The 12,792-nt window shown below is 27.9% G+C and overlaps 1 long non-coding RNA gene across 3 annotated transcripts; it reads left to right on the forward strand.

The window, feature by feature from the left end:
* The first annotated feature begins 4,395 nt into the window (after positions 1–4,395).
* Positions 4,396–7,031, forward strand: LOC130896225 (uncharacterized). Of its 3 annotated transcripts, none has more exons than XR_009059550.1 (3): positions 4,396–6,113; positions 6,334–6,508; positions 6,565–7,031. It is a non-coding gene; the product is annotated as an uncharacterized LOC130896225 (long non-coding RNA). The 3 variants fall into 3 exon arrangements; XR_009059548.1 differs by having other exon boundaries at positions 4,396–5,972; positions 6,039–6,113; positions 6,334–7,031; XR_009059549.1 differs by having other exon boundaries at positions 4,396–6,508; positions 6,573–7,031.
* Positions 7,032–12,792: the final 5,761 nt, after the last annotated feature.

Here is a 12,792-nt window from a genome sequence, read left to right on the forward strand (position 1 = left end):
AAAGTAAATAAAAAATTCTTTTAACAAAAACAAAGACATCTAAGAAGGTGCTTCACGGGCAATTTTCGTTTATTAGTAATAAACCCTCAACATGTATAGTTATTTTGGTATTATTACGAGTATGTATCTAGAATACTGCGATTTTAAAATTTCTCATAGTGTAGGATGGTCCTTATCTCTTCAACAATTCTGTTGAACGTAATCTCATAAATGCCAAAAATAAGATTGAAATGTAAACACACAATCCTTCCAACAAAGACAAAGCATCCAGAAGGGGCTGCACGGTCATTTTTCGTTATCGGTATTAAACCCTCGATATAATGTAAACAAACTATTCTAGAAACAGATAAAAAGAGTTCCTAAACTGCACCGCACGTGTTGTTTTTCAAATATTTTATACCTCTTGTAAATTCTCGATAACCAATGTAGAAAAATAAATGAAGGATACTTTTAACAAAAAAAAGGGTGTAATGATGGTTCATAAAATATATCTAAAATAAACATACCAGACTCCATAGTAGTAAACCATTAAAAACATTGAATTCTAAACAATCTACCTACACCTTAAGAATTTCTTATAGAATAACCATTGTTTTTCTGAACATATGATGGCTAAAATTACTAATCAGTAAGAAAGAATTCACTCAGATTATAAAAATCCTTTGAAACAATTGAGAAAATTTTCCAAAATGAGGTTTAATTTTACGATCTTTGAGTATAAATCTTGCTTGGATACTAATTATCCAGAGCGTTCATTACTTTTCAATAATGTTTGAAGATGGTAAAATTATAAAAAAAAATTAGTAATTTGACTTACTATGCAAATATTATTTAAGTTTATGATTTAGAGTTAGGAAGTTAATTTGATACGTAAAATGATTTGTACTCACATAACTTTGTCCACATAGGAATGCCCCCATATCCATTTTCCATTTCCATGATTTCCATCACTTAAAATCGATACGCGACACACCGAAATCGATACCGAAAATTCTTCAAAGTTTGGGAAAATCTCAACAGATTACTCAGAAAGTCATTTGAATGGAAATCACATTTTCAAGTTACTTAATTATCTAATTATCATTTATATTGATCAGAAGGATCCATGTACGACTATTTCGAATCAAAGTGAATTTGAGGTGTATTCGAGCAATTCTAACATATGATTATCAACAGAATTATTCATCATTTATTTACTGGACTTAAATATGTTACAGTAAACGCTGAAAAGAATTGATCAATCCAAAATTACAACGTCAAGATTTTATTTGATCAGTATCATATAATGAGAAAAATTAGCTTTGGTTATAAATATTGACAATCTTCTGTTTGAATCTTAGGGAGTAGTCCAAATTTGCGACATATTCTGAGTAATCTGAGTAATAATTTAGAGAATAAACTTGCATTAAATACGAGTGAATTATGAATTTTATGCTGAAATGAAATATTTAAATTTAACTCCACATTTCAAAAGATCCCTAAAGATTTCGAAAACATTGTTTAGTAAATATAATTGGATGTTTGTTAAAACTTTATGAATATTAAAAAAATTATTCAAAAATAAATTCTATTTTCCTTCAATAATTAAAATCTGTAACTGTATTAATCTCAACAAAATATTCTTAGAATTCCCAAAAACACAAAAACCAACAACATCTGATCAAAGTTCTGCTCACTCAATAAATAACAAAAAAAATCATTTCAATCAAAATTTGATATAAAAAAATATAAAATAATTCGGACCGAAAATTTCAGAAAAATTTGAATAAAAAGTTTTAATAACTGATTTTAGTATTTCCTTCATACGAGGTACATCCACAATGTAAGTTCCTTTTCTAAGTTGCAATAAAAACCTATATTTCGAATAGTCATAGGGGATGAGATTTTGGTATCTTACGATAATTATGTAACAATATATTCAGAAAAAAACTTTTATTACTTCTTAAATCCGTCAGCCACTAAAATTTTCCCCCTCATAAATATCAAGTTCACAATTTTTAGATGGTACCCGGTATTATAAATTCAAAGTTATATTACCCAAGATGTTGTAATTTATTCGATTTGAGTGAGTTAGTTATAAATGAAAATTATATCAATAAAATCAAATTTTCAAAATGAACCTCACAAAAAATATCCGTGTTGCATGCAAAAAATTAAAAAATCACCCAAGTAATCAAATTTGTCGAATTCGCCTTCGTGGTTTTCAACAAAATATAACAAGAAAATTTCTCACGGAAAATTACTTTTTCACTAAATTTGCGATTCTCAAATCAAAATTCCTACAAAATTATACAAAATCATTCTCACTAAAACGATATTTTTTGCTTCGCTTCCGAATTCCAATTATACAAAAAATTTCTTTTTTGTTTCAAAACTTGATTGTTGTTGTTGTTTACAACTAAAAGTTTTAAGATTTTTTGTTATTGCGAGGACCACATTTTTTATTTCTGAAATTATTTTTACCAAAATTTTTTTACCAATTATGATCTACAGGGTTTTTCTCAACTATTTGTATTTTACGATATAATATTAGAAAAATATTAATCATACATATGTTTTCTAGTAGTTTTCCAAAAAAAATTCCGTTCTTACAAACACATTTTTTTGTAATTATTTTGCAAAATAGATTATATATATATATATATATATATATATATATATATATATATATATATATATATATATATATATATATATATATATATAGGGTGAGTCTTCTGTATTTGAGATATAAAAAATATTCACTTTCGTAGCTATTTAAACATCAATCACGTTTACAATCTAAACTTATCTACAGGACGTCCCCAAAATAATCAATTAAACCAAATAGACGATCTTTAACTAATGATTGAACCATTCTAAAAAGATTTTGATATAATATCATGATATCAAATTAATTTTACCAATTCGTGTATAAAAGTTTTTTTTATCTAGTTATTTATTTTTGTCTTTTAACATAATATAGATCTTGAAAGAGTTACACAAAGTGTACCAAATAATAGTTGATGTCATTAAAAATTATATTTTGAAATTATCCCGAAATATACAGATTGTTCCAACCCCTTTACAAACCAAACATATTAAATTGATAGATAGGAGCCCTTTATAGTATACCGGATTGACCACATTTTTTGAAGAAATGGTAATAATTAGGGTTTAAAATAAATTTTAACATTTTTCTTATAAATTTAACGTATAGGGAATACTAAAAAAATTTACACGAAGATAAATTACAGTGTGATACATTCGAAAGAAGAAATATAATGAGAATTTCAATTTTGGGCTCACTTTGTATATAAAATAACAAATAATTACAATTTAATCGACTACGATGATAATGCATCTTATTAAGAAGGTCAGTTAAATTCTTTTTCTTAAATTACAATAAGTTACAGATAAGATAATTTCAAAATATGGACCTCAAATACAACTAATAAAAAAATGTTTTTGATACGTATTAAAACGACCCCCTAATACTCAACTTTTTAACAAAATTGGCGCACCCTGTATATCAATATAATTTTATAGTGGAAACAAAGAGAACTAAACATTTAACAAACAATGTTTCCTAATGAAATTAATACTCAAAATTTATGGAACCGAGGTATTCAATAAGAGATGTCACTATTGGGCATTCGACCTTCAACCACTATTCGAAGAGTATGGGATTCAATTTTTTAGAAGTTTCCATTCTTATTTCCGTGATGGTGGATACATTATTCTATAAAAATATGTTTCTTCACTCTAACACAACTTTGGTCTTAATAAAAAAATAAATTGGTGTGAAAATAACGGACGCCATCTTCCTTTCAGTTTTGTAAATAGGTGACAAAAAGTCAAGAGCTGAGACATACGAAATAGTAGAAACTAATATTGAAATGAGCTCAGTATGAGCTTCTGTACATAGATAGCGCTGCTAGTACTAAATATCTAAACCAAATTCACGTTTTGGAGTTTTTGTAAATAGAATAAGTCACTCAATTCGCTAATTTATGTCCCGAGTAAATACTATTGATTTCGTTACTCGGTTAAATAGATACGTAGAAGGAAGTCACCACAGAAATTTCCATATATCAAATTTTTGAACTTTTTTTTTATTTGAAGAACTTCAAATGCAAAATTTTTGAAAATAAACCGTCAAAAGTTAAGAGTATGAAAGCTGCAAAGCAAACTTTGGTATTCCAAAAGCATAATACGAATAACCGTCCTACTCTTCAGATCTGGCATCTTTTGAATTTATAAAATAATTTTATTTATCATCCTACTGTTCAAAATAAATGAAAAATTTGTCGCACTCTTGCACACCGAAAGGAAATTTCCAAGAAAAATTAAACAAGAGAAATTTCAATAATTTCATAATTTCGTCCCCATTATTTTTTGACAATAAGTACAATATAAACATCATCATCATAGAAAAAGACAAACTTTTTCATTACACACTGTTAGAATATATGGAACGCAACCAATTTTTATTTAACTGTCAAATGTTGTTAATGTAAGTTGACGTCTGTCAATAGATCTAATCAATCTTGCTCTTTTATGTGTAAGACTGAAATTACAATAAATTGTTTGTACTGAAAATCATATCAGTTATTATTTTCAAACCACGTAATTTTTCTTTATGGTAGCAGAGCGTGGTTCTATGGAAATAACAGAAGACTGAAGGAAGTGATTATACAACTGTTAAAATTAAGTTAAGTAATTTGGAAGTTATAAAACTACATCTTCAAAATGGGTTCAAATTTGTCTAATTTGGAAAAACTAGTCGGAAGAGAAAATTTTACCACTTGGAAATTCACTATGAAAATATATTTACAGCATGAGGATTTGTGGTGTTGTATCGAACTGTCTGATAACAAACCAATTGAAGCAAGTAAGGATGTAAAGGCCAAAGCCAAGTTGATTCTACTTCTGGACCCTCAAAATTATGTTCATGTTCAAGATTGTTTAACTGAAAAAGAGGTATGGGAATGTTTATAACAAGCTGTTGATGATAAAGGGCTCACGCGAAGAGTTGGCTTACTAAAAGACTTGATAAATACTAAATACTACATTGGAATCTAGTAATAGTGTTGAAGAATATGTGAGCAAGATCATGAATACTGCTCACAAGCTGTGTAACATTGATTTTGACGTAAACGATGAATGGCTTGGTACTTTGATGCTGGCAGGCTTACCAGATGAATACAAGCCCATGATTATGGAGCTTGAAAGCTCGGGCATTAAAATAAGTGTTGATTCAGTTAAGTCTAAGTTAATACAATAAATTAGTACATCAAAGTCAACAGTCTTTTATACAAATTATAAGAAATCCAGAAGTAATACTCAGCAAGTTAAAAACAGAGGATCAAAATGCTATAATCGCAATAAATATGGTCATTTTGCTAAACTATGTAAACAACCAAAGAAGTTAGTGAATAAAGGAGAAGGTTCAAGTTTTGTAGCTGCTTTCCCAGTAACTGTTAAACAAAATGTGAGTGATAAGTGGCTAATAGACTCAGGAGCATCTTTGCACATGACTTGCAGAGATGACTGGTTGTATAATGTCACTGAGCCAACTGTGAAAAGTGTTACTGTGGCAAACAGAGAGCCATTAAATGTAAAAGGAGTTGGATGTATGGACATTTAAATAAATCAGAAAGATAAAATACAAGATAAAAATGTACTGTTTGTTCCTGGTTTAGCTGCCAATCTCCTTTCAGTCAGCACAATCGTGAAGAAAGGGCATAGTGTTATATTTTATGACAAGGGATGTGACATTCAGAATGCTAAAGGAGAGGTTATCTGTAATGCATGTATTAAAAAATAACCTATACGTTATGAACATAAGTGGAGAAGAGGTTCATCTGACTTCAAGTGCTATGAATTCTAATGACACTTATCTGTGGCATCTGCGAATGGGACACTTGAATTTTTCAGATATTAAGAAACTGCCAAATTGTGTTGAAGGTGTGCTTTGACTTCAGACAAAGGTAATGTTATCACATGTATTCATTGTTGCGAGGGAAAACATGCTCAGTTGCCATTTAAAAATGTAGGTTCAAGAGCAGTAAGACCACTTGTACTAATACATTCTGATTTATGTGGCCCTATGGAAAATATTTCATATGGAGGTAAGAAATATTTTATAACTTTCATTGATGACTACACACGAATGGTACATTGTACTTTCTTAAAGATAAAATGAGTGTACCTGATACGTTCAAAAATTTCAAGTCAAAAGTAGAGAATGAATTGAATTGTAAAATTAAAAAGTTACGCACAGATAATGGTAAAGAGTACTGTAATAACAATTTTGAGAAATTTTTAACTAATCATGGTATAATTTATCAGACATCTACTCCGTATACTCCAGAGCACAATGGCTTGGCAGAACTAATGAACAGAACACTAGTGGAGCGAGCGAGGTGTATGTTATTTTATGCCAACCTGGAGAAGAAACTATGGGCTGAAGCTTTGGCAACTGTTGCGTATATTGTAAATAGATCTCCTACAAAGGCTTTGGAAGGTAAAACACCTTATGAACTGTGGAAAGGTAAAAAACCCAATTTATCTCATTTAAAGATTTTTAGTTCTGTTGCTATGGTACATGTACCAAAAGAAAAACGTCAAAAATGGGATAAAAAATCTGAGAAAATGTTGATGGTAGGTTATTGTGAAAATTCCAAAGGATATCGATTAATAAATCCTTTAACACATAAAACAGTAAAAAGTAGAGACATAACTTTTATTGAGAAGTAAACTGAAGATAATAATATACTTATACCTTCCGATGTTGAAGTTGCAGACATGGAGGGCCGGTCAGCCAGTAATAGCACTGCTCCTACCAGTACTAGGAAGTCATCTAATATTCAAAATTAGGAAATACACACTCAGGAATCATCAAGTAAGGATTTTAATGAACCTATAAGTAGAAGCGAAGACTCACTATTTTCTATGAAACAGAAAACTCAATTATTAGTTTAGTAACAACCCTTTAGCTAATTATGTATTGAGTATCTATCAATCAAAAAAAAATATGTGAAAAACGATTAGATTAAGTTTGTTTTATTAAAAGATTCCCAGTTTAATGCGCTTGAAATTTCAAAGTTCCAAAAGAATGGCCGCATATTATCAATATATAAAAGAAAATAGTTTTCACTCCATAATCTGAGACCAAATGACAAGAAATATTTTGGGTAGTAAATTTAAAATCAAATAAATAAGACAAAAAATCACTTACCAGTTCACAAATGAGGAAATCACCATCTTGGTAGTTAAGAATTTTCCGGGTATCCATAATTTTCACCACACAATATTGTATTAAAACACGGAAAATTCTTTATCCGATTATTGTAAACACGCCACGAATACGAACATCAATCCGTTTGATGAAAATTTTAAAATAAAAACTATTTTCTATCGATATACTGAAAATTTCCAATTAGAATTTTCAACATTAGTCACATTTTTAAAACTAGAAATCGAAAGATTTTTTTGTCCTTATTAAACAGATCCGGTATCCCTGTATTTTATTTATCTAATAATAACTATTCTGTACTACAATCGAAATAAGGTATTTTAATATTAATATCCTTATATATTTTTATATGAAAGAACACATTACAGTTGAAAAGATTCGGCGTGAACAATAATTGCGTCGACCTACAAAGATGGCCGACATGCTGTCCAGACAGACAAGGATAAACGAACTTTTTGATGCTATATTTTAGATAATCGTTTATTTAATGTTTATAAATAAATTAATGATTCACACAATTTCAAATTATCTGAAGAAAATGCTTAATTTTAATTACTTTGAAAATATAAAAAAAAAATAATAAAACCTTAGCATTCCATAAAATGTAATACACTGAAATCGTTCATTTTCCTGTAAACTTTAATAGGACAAATATCGTTAATTTTTACATAAAGAGAATTATATCTTACCTACATCAATAAGAAAATAGTTTTCACTTCACCATTGAAAACAAAATTACACGAAATTTTACAAATAGAAAATTTAGCATCAAATATGTCTGCCCAAATTTGTAATACACTCAAAGTTTCATTATCTAAATAATTAAATGCACTGTTTAAAGCTTGTGACTTCAACATTCACAGTGCGCAAGTCAAAAACAAGTCTAGACATTCGCAAAGAATTCGAAAGGGGTCAATGAACTGAGAAGATGTAAAGCTTTGATTTATTAAATATTACATATTTTGTTATATAATTTCCATATTGAATAAAATAGTGTTTTCAAAGATAAAATAAATAAAGCAATATAAAGCAAGATATATTTTTAATAATATTTCTAAGAAAGTTTTAAATAATTAATGATAATAGATATAATACATCATACAATAAAATATGGCATAGATTTAATTATTACAATTCACAATAACTTAATATCATTAAAAGGCTATATAAGTAGAATTTATGGGCAGCAGACAATAGTAATTTCCTTTTGGAAATCTGTATACTTTTAATGTTTTACGACATACCTTCGATTTTGGAATTAGTAATTTCATGAGTGATTACAGGTACATGAGAATTTTTCTTAATTAAAAAACGTAGAATTTAGAACAATGTTACTGACTAAAACAATTTCAAGTTTCAAAAGAATGGCTGCATATAAATCAAAACATTTTTGTTATCTTGGTATTATTTTTGATTGTTTATCGAAAATACTGTGAATTGAAAATTTCCCATGAATCCATGGATCCAGAAAATATTCTATTAAACGTTATGTTTCTCAGGAATATCAAAAATCAATTCGAAATGCAAAGTAAATAAAAAATTCTTTTAACAAAAACAAAGACATCTAAGAAGGTGCTTCACGGGCAATTTTCGTTTATTAGTAATAAACCCTCAACATGTATAGTTATTTTGGTATTATTACGAGTATGTATCTAGAATACTGCGATTTTAAAATTTCTCATAGTGTAGGATGGTCCTTATCTCTTCAACAATTCTGTTGAACGTAATCTCATAAATGCCAAAAATAAGATTGAAATGTAAACACACAATCCTTCCAACAAAGACAAAGCATCCAGAAGGGGCTGCACGGTCATTTTTCGTTATCGGTATTAAACCCTCGATATAATGTAAACAAACTATTCTAGAAACAGATAAAAAGAGTTCCTAAACTGCACCGCACGTGTTGTTTTTCAAATATTTTATACCTCTTGTAAATTCTCGATAACCAATGTAGAAAAATAAATGAAGGATACTTTTAACAAAAAAAAGGGTGTAATGATGGTTCATAAAATATATCTAAAATAAACATACCAGACTCCATAGTAGTAAACCATTAAAAACATTGAATTCTAAACAATCTACCTACACCTTAAGAATTTCTTATAGAATAACCATTGTTTTTCTGAACATATGATGGCTAAAATTACTAATCAGTAAGAAAGAATTCACTCAGATTATAAAAATCCTTTGAAACAATTGAGAAAATTTTCCAAAATGAGGTTTAATTTTACGATCTTTGAGTATAAATCTTGCTTGGATACTAATTATCCAGAGCGTTCATTACTTTTCAATAATGTTTGAAGATGGTAAAATTATAAAAAAAAATTAGTAATTTGACTTACTATGCAAATATTATTTAAGTTTATGATTTAGAGTTAGGAAGTTAATTTGATACGTAAAATGATTTGTACTCACATAACTTTGTCCACATAGGAATGCCCCCATATCCATTTTCCATTTCCATGATTTCCATCACTTAAAATCGATACGCGACACACCGAAATCGATACCGAAAATTCTTCAAAGTTTGGGAAAATCTCAACAGATTACTCAGAAAGTCATTTGAATGGAAATCACATTTTCAAGTTACTTAATTATCTAATTATCATTTATATTGATCAGAAGGATCCATGTACGACTATTTCGAATCAAAGTGAATTTGAGGTGTATTCGAGCAATTCTAACATATGATTATCAACAGAATTATTCATCATTTATTTACTGGACTTAAATATGTTACAGTAAACGCTGAAAAGAATTGATCAATCCAAAATTACAACGTCAAGATTTTATTTGATCAGTATCATATAATGAGAAAAATTAGCTTTGGTTATAAATATTGACAATCTTCTGTTTGAATCTTAGGGAGTAGTCCAAATTTGCGACATATTCTGAGTAATCTGAGTAATAATTTAGAGAATAAACTTGCATTAAATACGAGTGAATTATGAATTTTATGCTGAAATGAAATATTTAAATTTAACTCCACATTTCAAAAGATCCCTAAAGATTTCGAAAACATTGTTTAGTAAATATAATTGGATGTTTGTTAAAACTTTATGAATATTAAAAAAATTATTCAAAAATAAATTCTATTTTCCTTCAATAATTAAAATCTGTAACTGTATTAATCTCAACAAAATATTCTTAGAATTCCCAAAAACACAAAAACCAACAACATCTGATCAAAGTTCTGCTCACTCAATAAATAACAAAAAAAATCATTTCAATCAAAATTTGATATAAAAAAATATAAAATAATTCGGACCGAAAATTTCAGAAAAATTTGAATAAAAAGTTTTAATAACTGATTTTAGTATTTCCTTCATACGAGGTACATCCACAATGTAAGTTCCTTTTCTAAGTTGCAATAAAAACCTATATTTCGAATAGTCATAGGGGATGAGATTTTGGTATCTTACGATAATTATGTAACAATATATTCAGAAAAAAACTTTTATTACTTCTTAAATCCGTCAGCCACTAAAATTTTCCCCCTCATAAATATCAAGTTCACAATTTTTAGATGGTACCCGGTATTATAAATTCAAAGTTATATTACCCAAGATGTTGTAATTTATTCGACTTGAGTGAGTTAGTTATAAATGAAAATTATATCAATAAAATCAAATTTTCAAAATGAACCTCACAAAAAATATCCGTGTTGCATGCACAAAATTAAAAAATCACCCAAGTAATCAAATTTGTCGAATTCGCCTTCGTGGTTTTCAACAAAATATAACAAGAAAATTTCTCACGGAAAATTACTTTTTCACTAAATTTGCGATTCTCAAATCAAAATTCCTACAAAATTATACAAAATCATTCTCACTAAAACGATATTTTTTGCTTCGCTTCCGAATTCCAATTATACAAAAAATTTCTTTTTTGTTTCAAAACTTGATTGTTGTTGTTGTTTACAACTAAAAGTTTTAAGATTTTTTGTTATTGCGAGGACCACATTTTTTATTTCTGAAATTATTTTTACCAAAATTTTTTTACCAATTATGATCTACAGGGTTTTTCTCAACTATTTGTATTTTACGATATAATATTAGAAAAATATTAATCATACATGTTTTCTAGTAGTTTTCCAAAAAAAATTCCGTTCTTACAAACACATTTTTTTGTAATTATTTTGCAAAATAGATTATATATATATATATATATATATATATATATATATATATATATATATATATATATATATATATATATATATATATAGGGTGAGTCTTCTGTATTTGAGATATAAAAAATATTCACTTTCGTAGCTATTTAAACATCAATCACGTTTACAATCTAAACTTATCTACAGGACGTCCCCAAAATAATCAATTAAACCAAATAGACGATCTTTAACTAATGATTGAACCATTCTAAAAAGATTTTGATATAATATCATGATATCAAATTAATTTTACCAATTCGTGTATAAAAGTTTTTTTTATCTAGTTATTTATTTTTGTCTTTTAACATAATATAGATCTTGAAAGAGTTACACAAAGTGTACCAAATAATAGTTGATGTCATTAAAAATTATATTTTGAAATTATCCCGAAATATACAGATTGTTCCAACCCCTTTACAAACCAAACATATTAAATTGATAGATAGGAGCCCTTTATAGTATACCGGATTGACCACATTTTTTGAAGAAATGGTAATAATTAGGGTTTAAAATAAATTTTAGCAATTTTCTTATAAATTTAACGTATAGGGAATACTAAAAAAATTACAAGAAGATAAATTACAGTGTGATACATTCAAAAGAAGAAATATAATGAGAATATCAATTTTGGGCTCACTTTGTATATAAAATAACAAATAATTACAATTTAATCGACTACGATGATAATGCATCTTATTAAGAAAGTCAGGTAAATTCTTTTTCTTAAATTACAATAAGTGACAGATAAGATAATTTCAAAATATGGACCTCAAATACAACTAAAAAAAATTAAAACGACCCCCTAATACTCAACTTTTTAACAAAATTGGCGCACCCTGTATATCAATATGTTTCCTAATGAAATTAATACTCAAAATTTATGGAACCGAGCTATTCAATAAGAGATGTCACTATTGGGCATTCGACCTTCAACCATTATTCGAAGAGTATGGGATTCAATTTTTTAGAAGTTTCCATTCATATTTCCGTGATGGTGGATACATTATTCTATAAAAATATGTTTCTTCACTCTAACACAACTTTGGTCTTAATAAAAAAATAAATTGGTGTGAAAATAACGGACGCCATCTTCCTTTCAGCTTTGTAAATAGGTGACAAAAAGTCAAGAGCTGAGACATACGAAATAGTAGAAACTAATATTGAAATGAGCTCAGTATGAGCTTCTGTACATAGATAGCGCTGCTAGTACTAAATATCACCAAATTCACGTTTTGGAGTTTTTGTAAATAGAATAAGTCACTCAATTCGCTAATTTATGTCCCGAGTAAATACTATTGATTTCGTTACTCGGTTAAATAGATACGTAGAAGGAAGTCACCACAGAAATTTCCATATATCAAATTTTTGAACTTTTTTTTTA

Source organism: Diorhabda carinulata, chromosome 7 (genome assembly GCF_026250575.1).
Source record: "Diorhabda carinulata isolate Delta chromosome 7, icDioCari1.1, whole genome shotgun sequence".
In the NCBI taxonomy this organism is placed as follows: domain Eukaryota; kingdom Metazoa; phylum Arthropoda; class Insecta; order Coleoptera; family Chrysomelidae; genus Diorhabda; species Diorhabda carinulata.